The sequence below is a fragment of the Ovis aries genome, chromosome X (assembly GCF_016772045.2).
Source record: "Ovis aries strain OAR_USU_Benz2616 breed Rambouillet chromosome X, ARS-UI_Ramb_v3.0, whole genome shotgun sequence".
Taxonomy (NCBI): Eukaryota; Metazoa; Chordata; class Mammalia; order Artiodactyla; family Bovidae; genus Ovis; species Ovis aries.
Window position 1 is genome coordinate 138838290 of NC_056080.1, and position 14869 is coordinate 138853158.

Genomic DNA, 14869 nt, shown 5'->3' on the forward strand with positions numbered 1-14869 from the left:
TGTCATACAGAAGTGAAAACAGTGATCTGGAGACAGTGGGGGAGAATGTGAATGATAATAAACGTCTCTGTTCGGTTCAGTTCAGTTGCTCAGTCATGTTCGACTCTGCGATGCCATGGACTGCAGCACACCAGGCTTCCCTGTCCATCACCAACTCCCAGGGCTTGCTCAGACTCATGTCCATCGAGTCGGTGATGGCATCCAACCATCTTATCCTCTGTTGTCCCCCTCTTCTCCTGCCTTCAATCTTTCCCAGCATCAGGGTCTTTCCCAAGGAGTCAGTTCTTCCCATCAGGTGGCCAAAGTATTGGAGTTTCAGCTTCAGCATCAGTCCTTCCAATGAACATTCAGGACTGATTTCCTTTAGGATTGACGTCTAGGCGAAAAAACATCTAGAATAAACATTTAGGAGAAAGAAAAATACCAAACTAGTCTGCAAAGAGATTTTGGATTTCTCCCTTGACCAGCAGTCCTGCCCCACTCCTGGGATGACGGTGCGGGAGCTGTTAGGATGTGGGCGGTGTTAGGATGCTAGTGGGGAAGGAGCGAGGCGCAGGTGGAGCTAGAATCCTGATATCTCCTTCCCCCACCTCCTCGCCAGCCATAGAGTCCCACCTCCGACTGCCCTGCCGCCCTCCCTGAAGGCTAATTCAGGAGACTTGCAGCCTATAGCCCGGCCAGGTCCTGTGGCTGCAGGTGGAGCAGCTGCTACATCATCAGCGCTCGTGGTACCAGGATAGCCTTGTATTCCTCAGTAAGAGCTATGGCAACGTGCTCTGTGATGACGTTGGATGGCGTCATCTGTCATCCAGTACCTGAGAGGAATAAGTTCTCCTACCAGGTGATGAAAGGCAACTTGCCCCTGTGCAGCCATGCCAATCCAGGCGAGGTCCTGATCCTCAGGGGTGAGGATGGGGGTGTCCAGCGGGAAGTGGTGCAGCACTCCTCCGAGGAGTCAGTGGTCCAGTGGGAGAGTAGGGCCATGTCATTCGAGTCTCTTACGCAGTTCCTGCTGGGCATGGCCTTGGGATGCGCTGTCCTGTGCTTAGACTCTCAGTCGTGTCTGACTCTTTGTGACCCTATGTTATGTAGCCCGCCAGGCTCCTCCGTCCATGGGATTCTCCCAGCAAGAATACTGGAGTGGGTAGCCTGTCCCTTCTCCAGGCGATCTTCCCAACCTAGGGATCAAACTGGGGTCTCCTGCACTGCAGATGGATTCTTTACCTGCTGAGCTACCAGGGAAGCCCATGACCCTTCGCTACTCCAGTTCAAAACTCACCCTATCCATGGGTGATGGTTTTGAGCTCCATGAAGCATAGCCAGGTTGCTTTTGATATCATTATCACTGACTCCTCAGACCCTCTGGGCCCTGCTGAGAACCTCTTCAAGAATTCCTGTTACCAGCTCATGAAGAAGTCCTATTACCGGCTCATCCCTGAAAAAGGATGGTGTCCTTTGCTGCCAGGGTGAGTGTTAGTGGCTGAACCTGGACCTCATCAAGGACATGCTGGGAGTTCTGCAAATCACTCTTTCTGGGCATGGGCTATGCTTTGTGCCCCACCCCCACCTACCCCAGCAGCCAAATCGGCTTCATGTGCCTTCCTCCATGCTAGCTGATTAGTTTCAGTCGTGTCCGACTCTTTGCGACCCCATGAAATGTACCCTGCCAGGTTCCTCGGTCCATGGAATTCTCCAGGCAAGAATACTAGGTTGCTATGCACTTCTCCAGGGGATCCTAAATTGGCTTCATGCTGTGCGGCAAATATCCAAGCACAAACTTCTTGGAGCCCCCGAGGCAGCTGACACAGAAGCAGGTGGAACAGATGCAACTGAAATACTACAATTCTGATGTGCACCGGGCAGCCTTCGTCCTGCCTGAGTTTGCCCACAAGGTCCTGAATGGTGTGTGCTGAGCCCAGGGGCCACTGCTGCCGCAGCTGCCCATGACCTCCGCGAACAGTGAGCCTCCAGGGTACCTGGACCCCGCCAGCCCTAGAGAAGACTCCTGCTGCCTCGCTCCCCAACCCAGTGTTATAGGCTGCAGAATGATGCCTGGCTTGCCCTCTTAGATGGAGTGTCTTTCTCTCTGTGTGGCGTTCAGCTTCCAAGCTTATACCAGATGCCTGCAGCACCACCTCCGCCTTCTGTCACCCCTCACTGATCAAAATGTGTATCTAGAACAGCAATGAGAACAAAGTACTCTGCAAATATTAGGAACTCAACATAAGATATTTGTATACTGGCTATTTTTGAGTATGTGAGAGCCTATTTTGGAGGAGGGGATGCTTTGGCCTTCCTGATATCTCAGAAGGTAAAGAATTTGCCTGCAGTGGAGGAGATCTGGGTTCGATCCCTGGGTTGGGAAGATCCCCTGGAAAAAGAAATGGCTACCCACTCCAATATTCTTGCCTGGAGAATTCCATGGTCAGAGGAGCCTGGCCACAAAGAGTCGGACACAGCTTAATGACTCTCTCTGTCTCTGTCTCTCTCTCTCTGTCTCTCTCTCTCTCTCTCTGTCTCTCTCTCTCTCTCTCACACACACACACACACACACCCCTCCCTTCTAAGCCACTAGTAGCTGAGAACTTCACAGTACAGTTTATGTCTTAGAAGAGGAGAGAGTAATTTGATGAGCTACAAATTAGCTATTCATTAAGAAGCTAAAGCACTGTTCTCCATAGTGGCTGTACTAGTTTGCATTCCCACCAACAGCATTTATTGCTTGCAGATTTTGGATCGCAGCCATTCTGACTGGTGTGAAGTGGTACCTCATTGTGGTTTTGATTTGCATTTCTCTAATAATGAGTGATGTTAAGCATCTTTTCATGTGTTTGTTAGCCATCCGTATGTCTTCTTTGGAGAAATGTCTATTTAGTTCTTTGGCCCATTTTTGATAGGGTCGTTTATTTTTCTGGAGTTGAGCTGCAGAAGTTGCTTGTATATTTTGAGATTAGTTGTTTGTCAGTTGCTTCATTTGCTATTATTTTCTCCCATTCAGAAGGCTGTCTTTTCACCTTGCTTATATTTTCCTTTGTTGTGCAGAAGCTTTTAATTTTAATTAGATCCCATTTGTTTATTTTTGCTTTTATTTCCAGTATTCTGGGAGGTGGATCATAGAGGATCCTGCTGTGATTTATGTCTGAGAGTGTTTTGCCTATGTTCTCCTCTAGGAGTTTTATAGTTTCTGATCTTACATTTAGATCTTTAATCCATTTTGAGTTTATTTTTGTGTGCGGTGTTAGAAAGTGATCTAGTTTCATTCTTTTACAAGTGGTTGACCAGTTTTCCCAGCACCACTTGTTAAAGAGATTGTCTTTACTCCATTGTATATTCTTGCCTCCTTTGTCAAAGATAAGGTGTCCATATGTGTGTGGATTTATCTCTGGGCTTTCTATTTTGTTCCATTGATCTATATGCCTGTCTTTGTGCCAGTACCATACTGTCTTGATGACTGTGGCTTTGTAGTAGAGCCTGAAGTCAGGCAAGTTGATTCCTCCAGTTCCATTCTTCTTTCTCAAGATTGCTTTGGCTATTCGAGGTTTTTGTATTTCCATACAAATCTTGAAATTATTTGTTCTAGTTCTGTGAAAATGTGGCTGGTAGCTTGATAGGGATTGCATTGAATTTGTAAATTGCTTTGGGTAGTATACTCATTTTCACTATATTGATTCTTCCAATCCATGAACATGGTATATTTCTCCATCTATTAGTGTCCTCTTTGATTTCTTTCATCAGTGTTTTATAGTTTTCTATATATAGGTCTTTAGTTTCTTTAGGTAGATATATTCCTAAGTATTTTATTCTTTTGTTGCAATGGTGAATGGAATTGTTTCCTTAATTTCTTTTCTACTTTCTCATTATTCGTGTATAGGAATGCAAGGGATTTCTGTGTGTTGATTTTATATCCTGCAACTTTACTATATTCATTGATGAGCTCTAGTAATTTTCTGGTGGAGTCTTTAGGGTTTTCCATGTAGAGGATCATGTCATCTGCAAACAGTGAGAGTTTTACTTCTTCTTTCCAATTTGGATTCCTTTTATTTCTTTTTCTGCTCTGATTGCTGTGGCCAAAACTTCCAGAACTATGTTGAATAGTAGCGGTGAAAGTGGACACCCTTGTCTTGTTCCTGACTTTAGGGAAATGCTTTCAATTTTCACCATTGAGGATAATGTTTGCTGTGGGTTTGTCATAGATAGCTTTTATTATGTTGAGGTATGTTCCTTCTATTCCTGTTTTCTGGAGAGTTTTTATCATAAATGGATGTTGAATTTTGTCAAAGGCCTTCTCTGCATCTATTGAGATAATCATATGGTTTTTATTTTCAATTTGTTAATGTGGTGAATTACATTGATTGATTGATACAGTGTGGAGATTCCTTAAAAATTGCAAATAGAACTACCTTATGACCCAGCAATCCCACTTCTGGGCATACACACCGAGGAAACCAGAATTGAAAGAGACACATGTACCCCAATGTTCATCGCAGCACTGTTTATAATAGCCAGGACATGGAAACAACCTAGATGTCCATCAGCAGATGAATGGATAAGAAAGCTGTGGTACATATACACAATGGAGTATTACTCAGCCGTTAAAAGAATTCATTTGAATCAGTTCTGATGAGATGGATGAAACTGGAGCCGATTATACAGAGTGAAGTAAGCCAGAAAGAAAAACACCAATACAGTATACTAACACATATATATGGAATTTAGGAAGATGGCAATGACGGACTCAGAGGAGAGGGAGAGGTGGGATGATTTGGGAGAATGACATTCTAACATGTATACTATCATGTGAATTGAATCGCCAGTCTATGTCTGACGCAGGATGCAGCATGCTTGGGGGAGAAGAAAAGATTCAAAAAAAAACTAAAAAAAAAAGAAGCTAAAGCATAAATTGAAGGTAAAGTAGTGGGTCATAGCATAGTATATTTGAACCCAGAAGTTGAAATTGGGGCAGAAATGGTCTTCCTCACACTATTCCCTTCCTTTACTTAAAGTGAATCTCTTGCCTGTTATCAAAAGAAAGAGCTCAAGAAAGGGAAAGGAGAAACAGAAGAAAACCACAAAAATGAAACAGGCAAGAGTTGTTCTAAATTCTCTTCATTCACTCAAAATTAGTACAGTGAAATTCAAACCCACTGAATAATAATCATGGCCCCATTTGCCTAATTTTCAAGTATCTTAAGCTGGAGTAGGCATGTGTTATCTAGTACATGAGCCATGTGATGGAGGTGGAAATAATCCTGTTTGATAAAGATAAAAGATCTTGAAAAGGATTTTCTAGAGAACAGGCCCATTCTAGACTTTAAGCCTGCCTGAGGCTCCAGAAAACTAAATGTAAAATGTTGTGGTAACATATTTGGTCATGTACAGTTATATAAACACCCTCAATTAGTTTTTGACTCACTTTTTATTTTCTCCCAAATTTGTGTAATAGTGCCAAATGCATTAACATTGTAACATTTATGCCTCGATTCTGTCTGCTTCTCTGATGGCTCAGATGGTAAAGTGTCTGCCCACAATGCAGGAGACCCGTGTTCGATTCCTGGGTCGGGAAGATCCTCTGGAGAAGGAAATGGCAATCCACTCCAGCACTCTTGCCTGGAAAATCCCATGGATGGAGGAGCCTGATAGGCTACAAATTAGCAAAGAGTCAGACACGACTGAGCGACTTCACTTTCTGTCTTCTTGGCTTTTTTTTTTGAAGGGAAGCAGAAGGTAACAGTGGTGGGACTTGGAAATATTTGCTACCTAGGAAGAGTCTCTCTGACCCTAGATAGTTTTGAAAGCTGATATGCCTCCCACCTGGCTTCCCAGGTGGTGCTAGTGATAAAGAACCCACCTGCCAATGCAGGAGACATAAGAGATGCAGGTTCAATCCCTGGGTCAGGAAGATCCCCTGGAGAAGGACATGGCATCCCACTCCAGTATTCTTGCCTGGAGAATCCCATGGACAGAGGAGCCTGGCAGGCTATGGTCTATAGGGTTGCAAAGAGTCGGACACGACTGAAGTGATTTAGCATGCAAGCATGCACATGTCTCCCAACACCTACTAGATGATCTGCCAAATCTGACATTTTTTCACTGTTCAACTATATGTTTTATGATGTACTGTTTGCCTGCTACCTCATTGGATCTTGCCTTTCTTTATGGAAACTATGAGAAGATCTATATTTCTTGCCTGAGATATAGGTATATATAACTTTATATTGGCTTAGAAGTTGATATAACAGTAGAGATTATGAGCTATAACCATTTCCCCCACTAAGTACTGGTGATCTTTCTTGGAATGTGGAAAACTCCTTGATTCATTCATCAAATAGGTATTCAAAGCATGACCGCTACATGCTACAGGGTTTACAATTCTAGAGTGCATCTTATAGTTTTTTGGTATTTAGAGATATATTAAAAAAAAAAAAACCTTTTTAAAAGTTTATAACGTTAAAACTACAATAAAGCCAGAAATCAACACCTACTCAAAACTGCTAGTCAAACTTTGTCAATAAAGGCAATTATATTTTATAGTATAGTATTTAAAGGAATTTAGATAGAAATTATATATAAATGACATGGATGTTTGTGGGGTTGTGTTTCAGTTCAGTTCAGTTCAGTCACTCAGTCGTGTCCGACTCTTTGTGACCCCATGAATTGCAGCACGCCAGGCCTCCCTGTCCATCACTATCTCCCGGAGCTCACTCAAACTCATGTCCATCGAGTTGGTGATGCCATCCAGCCATCTCATCCTGTGTTGTCCCCTTCTCCTCCTGCCCCCAATCCCTCCCAGCATCAGAGTCTTTTCCAATGAGTCAACTCTTCGCATGAGGTGGCCAAAGTACTGGAGTTTCAGCTTTAGCATCATTCCTTCCAAAGAACACCCAGGACTGATCTCCTTTAGAATAGACTGGTTGTGTTTAGGTTTTCTTATATTTTGGGGACAGATAAACAGTTTCATAGGATTTCCATGTTGTAAAAATAGCTGAAACTAAATTGTAAGCTTCAAAATTGTCCCAGTTTTGCTTGACTGAGAGGACATGTAATAAGGGTTTGTATGTAGAAGCCATAAACCAAGTTATTAAACATATGATTAGCAAGACCAAGTCATCTAGCTCATGTTCCTATTGACTGATGATGTTTATTAATTCTCCACTGTATGCTAAACTTTAGGGCTTCCCTGGTGGCTCAGAGGTAAAGAACTCGCCTGCTAGGGCAGGAGACACAGTTTAGATTCCTGGGTCGGGAAGATCCCCTAGAGAAGGAAATAGCAACCCACTCCAGTATTCTTGCCTGAGAAATCCCATGTAACAGCAGACCCTGGCAGAGTGTAGTCCATGGGGTCACAAAAGAGTTGAGCATGACTTAGCAACTAAAGCAAAAACAACAATGGTAAACTTTAGAGAACATTCTTTTTGAAAAAACCTTCAGTCAGAAAATGGACAAAAATATTTAGATTCAGTTATGAATGCTAGATCACTGTGGGTTTGAAAAAAAACCACCATGCTATCTATAAATTCACTAAATAAAATTTGTGCTACCTTTGGTTAGACAATCAGTGGAGAAGAAAATAAGTGAGAACTTGGATTTGGGACACTCTGGTAATTCATGTGACCTGATTAATCTCTTACACAACACTCATTTAAATAATTTGCTCACCCTAATTTTAGATCTCTAAATTGCTCATACTTTGTGTGTAGAAACTGATTATGATTGTCATATCCATGAAGTGATACAGAACTAAGAAATTTCAACTCAGATCTCAAAATTAGTAGGCATGTATTAATTTGAAATCTGCTTATCTTAAAGTAGCTCCAATGGTTTGAATGTATGTGAATTTTTAATATTATATGATTAATGAAAGGAGCTACTGGTGACCACTTCAGGGACTGAAATAGCTGAAAAGGGCAAAAATAAATCCATTCTGTTTTATTATAGTAGTTTTGGGGTACCATTGGAGGCAGAGATTATTGAACTGACCATTCTAGAATATAAAAAATATTTTTGAGCCAAGACCATTGAGCCAGCAGTGTTTCAGTGGCTTCTTAAACACACAAACAGAACATCAAGCAAGAAATACATATTTAGATGCGTGTGTGCCTGCTTAGTTGTACCTGACTCTTTGAGACCCTGTGGACTGTAGCCCGCCATGGTCCTCTATCCGTGGAATTATCCCAGCAAGAATGCTGAGGTGGGTTGCTGTGCCCTCCTCCAGAAGAACTTCCTGACCCAGGGACTGAACTTTCGTCTCCGCCACTGCAGATAAAGCCCTATGTTTAGGTGACCAGAATCCAAATTCATGTATTGAATTAGAACTATAAAGAAAATCTATTTAATTTTCCAGTTATCTTAGTAGAATGTATTGAGTAAGCATTAAGGATTATTATTATTATTATTACCACCATCATCATCATCATCATCATTAATTGTGTTAAAAGGAAACTTTGGGAGGCATAAGTGACCTGCTGGCAAGGATTATCCACTCTGGAGCATGCAGTGGATCGGTTTTGCTCTCAGCAGTAGGCAGCATTATAATCAATAGAAATTGCCCATATGGGGTTTAAAAGACACTGTGATAATTAAGTTCACCAGAAAGACACAGAAAGTTTTGGAGCTTATTGTAAACCACGACTCTCTGAATCTTCCATAGATTTCACCGACTGCAGTGTCTAAATCAGAAGATATAGAAGTTTTTTTTTTTTTTTTCCCATGCTCAGCAAAAACTGTTAACTGGCTTTTGTGGGGGGGGGGGGGAATAAATAAACATTCACTTAGTGTTTCTCATATTCTACTGAGTCAATATTAAACTGCACTTTTCTATTTTTGATAAGAGTCATCATCAAAAAGTTTGTTTGTCTTTGTAAAGATTTTCCCATATGTCCATGGTTCAGTTAAACATTCTCTGCCATCTAGGAAATTAGAGCTTAAAATAGTATCAATACTTCACCAATTTATGTCTCAACAAACCTTTTTTTAATCGAAGTTCCCTGAAGGCCTTGACCTTTACATAAATAAGAGTAGAAAATGGATATTGGGGTTTGCAAAATACAAAAATGTACTATTTTTAAAAATCCCACAAAGTACCTTATTTGTTGCTGTCATTTGAGAACAGGACAACACATATATTAGCATATTTAGTAACTTTTCACACAGAGAGGTTACAAAGACTTGTTTGAGCATCAAGGGAATAACCCGGAATAAATACCTAAATCAGTGTTTCTCAAGTGTCATTGATGATATCAGTCTTCCTACTAAATACTCCAGGTGATTTTGATACTTACAGTTCACTTACTATTTACTGTGCTTTGAATTATACCGCCGTAACCTCCATATTCTTGATCTAACAGCAAATGCCTTTCCGTATTAGAATTCAGAAACTTTGAGAACCAAATGGATTAGATATCCAACTTTCAGATCTTTAAATACATTATTTCACTCAGTACTAAGAAAACTTTTTAGTTTGATGGATTTCAGTCTTCTTAATAATATCACCTACTCTGTAAAATACAAGTGTAATCCATTTTTTCCATAAAATCTGTCTGAGGAAGTGTGTGTGTGTGTCTCTTCTCTCTGGCTCAGTGCTAAAGAATCCACCTGCAGTTTAGGAAGCATGGGTTTGATCCCTGGGTCGGGAAGATCCCCTGCAGAAGGGAATGGCTACCCACTCCAGTATCCTTGCCTGGAGAATCCCATGGACAGAGGACCTTGGTGGAAGGGGACTTAAGTGGCTAAACCACCTTCTCTCTCCAAATGACCTTGACATCAGTATGTTCAAGTGGCTTATACCATTTCTGAGTTATTAAGGTTTGGCTTAATATTTTCTGATTAGCCACAATTTCAATGTATTTGCTTCAAAGAGGCTTTTGTAAGTTATATACAAAAAGGAATTTTCTACCATGCAAAGAAATATATTATATGTAAATAAGGCAATATTTGCAGCATGACAATCAAAGATACCTCAAGGAGTGGGGCATTGGATTATGTACTTAGTTGCCAGTAATAGATTATAGTTATAGATTATAGGAGACTATTATATAAAAATATTATTTACCTAGAGTTGGCATAAAATATGTCAGAAAAATTTTTAAAAGAAATTTCAATTTGCTCACTGTATGAAAAAAAGAATAGACCACAGCCCACTTCCATGAAACAATTGCATTAGTAAGGGGAATTTTATTTTTAAAACCAAAAAGACAGACTTTTTTAAAAACTATTGCTATTTACTGTACTTTAAACAGTTCTTCTATGAAGGTGTTTCTGGTATATTAAAGACCTGTTCCAGTCAAAAGTATTCTCTACTGGCTGATGAAATAATTATACTAAGCTATCAAGAGACTGTTCTTGACTTCCCAGGGTAAAATTTCTTTCTTTAGCAACCACAGATTGACATGCTTCACTGTTCATTATTCATTGTTCTTTTGCTTCCTCTGCTTTACAGTCTGGATCCAGAAAAGTCTCCTTGGAGACTTTATTGCACATGCTTGGACATCTTGATGATGGCTATGTTTTTTTTTTTTTCTTTTTATTTGTATTGCTTTTGTTGTTGTTGTTTGGTTTTTCTTACTTGTCAGAGGGTCATTTGACTAGAACTTAAGCAGTTTATGGTTGTTCTGGATAATCTTCAGAGGCTGAGTCACTTCTCCAATTTCTGTTGTTTTAGTTTTGTTTATGTGTTTGTTGCTTTTGTCTGTGGCTGGAGAGGTCTTTCTGAAATAAACAACTCACTGAACACAAAAACAATCAATCAAACCTGCTAGTTTTCCTCAAGAGGCTCAGTGTTTAGTTTATTCATTAAGAAACTTTTGCCTTGTGTTTTTCCCTCTCCTCTTCCGTCTCTTCTTCCTTATGTTTATAAGAAAAACTCAAGCAGCTTTGTGTTTTAATAGTCAGGGCTGAAGGCAGAGTTCTGCCTCTGGGAAATGTTTATTCTGGAAAAACACAGGAGACTTCTGTTTGGTCTGACTTATCTAGACTAAGTCATAAGCCATCTTGGGCTAAAAAAGAGAAGATGCCTTAAATATTGATGCCTGTCCAGACTCAATTTTATGTTTAAAAGCCAAAGAATTGTGGCCACTGCAACCTCTTAATTCGTCAGTAAATAGTCATCAGTGCATTAATATTTTGTTAGTCATCTTTCCTTCTGGGGATATGAATAAAGTTCATAAACACAATAGTTTTTTTTTGTTATTTATCAAACAAATGGTTATTCTTGACAAGTAGCCATTTTTAAGCTTTCTGTAGTTACTTGAAAGAACAATGTTAAGGAAAAATCAATTGTGTATTTATTTATACCAGAGCTGTGCATGTCTCTGGGCTGGGAGACGTGGCGAGTATGGAGGGAAGAGAATGCGAGTAGTATCCTGATTCTGCTTTGTCCTTTCTTTGCTCTTAAACCTCTGTGCAGATCTGCCAGAAGTTATCACCCAAGGGATTCTAGTTCTCTGTTCCTGCTTCCAGCTAGCAGCCCAGGGCAGGGCTACCCTACTCCCTCCTCCTGAGTTGGCTACTATTCCATTTGAAATAGAGAAAGGGAAAAACTAGTTGAGGGCTTTCATGCTATTTTTTTTTTTAACTTCTCAGACTAAACCTAGTGGAAGCCTTTTTATTCACTTATTTGCCTAGTCTTCACTCACTGTATAAACAGAGTATACTTGCAAGTGTAAAGAGTCAATAATGGTGGGGAGGGAGGCAATGTCGATAAGAGAAAGGGCAAGGAAAAAAAATTCTTAAAGAAAGAAATAGAAGCCTTCCTTACCTTGAAGTCTAAAGGAAATCAATCCTGAATATTCATTGGAAGGACTGATGCTGAAGCTGAAGCTCCATTACTTTGCCCACCTGATGCGAAGAGCCGACTCATCAGAAAAGGCCCTGATGCTGGGAAAGACTGAAGGCAGGAGGAGAAGGGGATGACGGAGGATGAGATGGTTGGATGGCATCACCGACTCGATGGAAATAAGTTTGAGCAAGCTCCAGGAGATGGTGAAGGACAAGAAAGCTTGGTGTGCTGCAGTCCATGGGATCACAAAGAGCAGGGTGCAATTGAGCGACTGAACAACAACCTTGAAGTCTAGCTGGGGGAAAATTACATACCCTAGTTGAATAAATGAAAGCAATTAAAAAGCAACAGGCAAAAAAAAATAATGTAAATACCATCTGAGCCACTAGGGAAGTCCATATGTAAGTGCTGATAGGGATGGGAGAACTGCAAATATTTAGTTCAGTTCACCATTTGAGTAGACATTATGTGCTAGAACCTGTATCAGAAATGTGATGGAAAATAAGAGGTAAGCATCTGGAGGCAGATATAGCTATAGATAACTTTATTATGAGGTACACTGGGTTTCCCTGGTAGCTCAGTCAGTAAAGAATCCACCTGTAATGCAGGAGACCCAGCTTTGATCCCTAGGTCAGGAATATCTCCTGGAGGAGGAATTGGCCACCCACTCCACTATTCTTGCCTGGGAAATCCCATGGACAGAGGAGTCTGGCAGGGTACAGCCTACGGGGTCATAGGAGTTGGACACGACTTACTGACTAAATCACCACACTGTGCTGAGTGTTTTAAGATCAACAAAATACCATGGGGGAAATTGTGAAGGGAAACATTTTGAGTTGAGAGGGTAAGGGTTCTGCACTAAATTCCAGTGTGTGTGTGTGTGTGTGTGTGTGTGTGTGTGTGGTGGGGAGGTTCCCCACACCAAAAAGCAGCTCTCTGACGTGAAGCAGGTACCCTGCATTCAGCTCAGTTCTAACACTATCTGCCCCGTGGTGGTGGTGGCTTAGTCACGATGCCGTGCCTGACTCTTGCGACCCCATGGACTATAGTCCTCCAGATTCCTCTGTCCATGCAGTTCTCCAGGCAAGAATACTGGAATGCGTTGCCATTTCCTTCTCCACTATCTACCCAGAGGTAGGATCAGGTTCCACAGGTTAAGGATTTAGTCCTACAAGACAGTATCCCCCTCAACCAGACCCCAATCACAAGCTCAGGTAATTGCCTGTGCTTCTGACGGTTGAGGATAGATTGCCAACAACTTCCTCTTCAGGTTCAAATATTTGCTAGAGCAGCTCACTGAACTCAAATACTTTACCTACTAGGTTACCAGTGTATTATATATTTTTCTAATTTTTTTAACAATAAACTTTTTTATTGTGGTCAAAATCACATAATATAAACATACTATTTTAACATGTTTACCTGTGCAGCTCAGTGTCACTAAGTATATTCACATTATTGTGCACGCTCACAACAGCCTCCTCCTGAACCTTTCACCTTCTTAAACTGAAACTCTGTCCCCATTAAACATTAACTTCCTATCCCCACTCCCCACCACCCCAACCCCCAGCTCCCAGCATCTACCAATGTACTTTCTGACTCTATGAACTTGACTGTTCTAGGTACCTGAAATAAGTTTCCTGGTATATCATAAAAGTGTATGACTTAGGAACAGCCAGATAGAAGACAGGCATAGGGCTAGGTGTGGGGAAAGGGCGAGAGCTTCCACACTCTGCCTCACTCTCCCAGCATCTCCACAGGTTCACCAACCAAGAAGCTCTCTGAACTCCCTTCTTTTGGGTGTTTATGGAGACTCCATTACATGGTCACACTTGATTAACTTGTAACCATTGGTGGCCACTGACCACTGGTGACTAACACAACCTCCAGCCCCTCTCCCTTCCCAGGAATTCAGAGGGTGGGACTAAAAGTTCCAAACATCTATTCCTGATTGATTCTCCTGGTTAACCAGTCCCCGTCTTCAGGTGCTTTCCAAAAGTCACTTCATTAACATAAATTCAATTGCAGTGGAAAGGGGGCTTCATATTTCACCTTTATTGCTTAGAAGAAATGCCAGAACTGAGGGCAAGAGACCAAATATTATGAATAGAAGATGTCCCTATTGCTCTTATCACTCAGGAAATGCCATGGGGTTGGGGAGCTCTGAGCCAGAAACCTTAGGCAAAGACCAAATATACATGAGAAATATATTTTGATCATCTGAATGATTATATATATATTTCTTATAAATCACAATATTGCAGGGGGTTAGGAAAGTTTTGTGTAAGAGGTGTGATTTGAGCTTGCCTGTGAAGGATGTAGCTAATATCTTAAAGGTAGAAATGGTAGGAGTGTGGGGGAGTGTAGGGTGTGGGGGAAGTGTAGGGTGTATTCAGATTCCCCTGTTGTATTTCAAACATATTGCATAAAGTAGGCTGCAGGAGGAAGTCAGACAGAAAGACATGCTAGAGGTCAAAGTCCTTGAAAGCAAAACTGAGCAGCTGGAACTTAATTTTGTAGACAACGGCAATACTGATGATTTTTGAAGAAAGAAGTAAAGTGAAGAAACCTATCCTTTAGGAAGCAGTTTAGCATATGGTTAAGAGCCGGTACTCTAAAGTCAGGCAAAACTGGGTGCAATCAATGAATATTTATTGAGCTCCTATGTTCCAGGGACTATTCTAGTAACTGGGGCCAAAGTAGTGATGTATATTGGCAAGACCTCTGCTCTCATGGTGCTGACTTTTCAGCTATGGATAGGAGAGATGAATGATAACACACACAAAGGCATTTTCTAGATAATTTAGGTAAGAGTGATGAACAAAATAAAACAGGGCAATATGATGATGACTGGCAGACACAGGTAAACTGCTTTAAATTTGATGGTTAAAAAAGGCCTCACTAATGACATGAAGTTTGATTTAAGACATGAATTACATGTTGGGATGATCCATGTGAATATCTGAGGCAAGGTCTCCCAATCAAAGCAAAGAGCAGATTTAAAGGCCCTTGTGGGAATGAGCATGATGTGTTCCAAAAACAGACAGAAGGCCTGCTTGGCTGGACTGAAATAAATAAAGGGGACACCTGCATGAA

The 14869-nt window shown here is 41.1% G+C and overlaps 1 pseudogene; it reads left to right on the plus strand.

The window, feature by feature from the left end:
- Nucleotides 1-488: 488 nt before the first annotated feature.
- Nucleotides 489-14869, plus strand: part of LOC101104464 (spermidine synthase-like) — a 33867-nt pseudogene continuing 19486 nt past the window's right edge.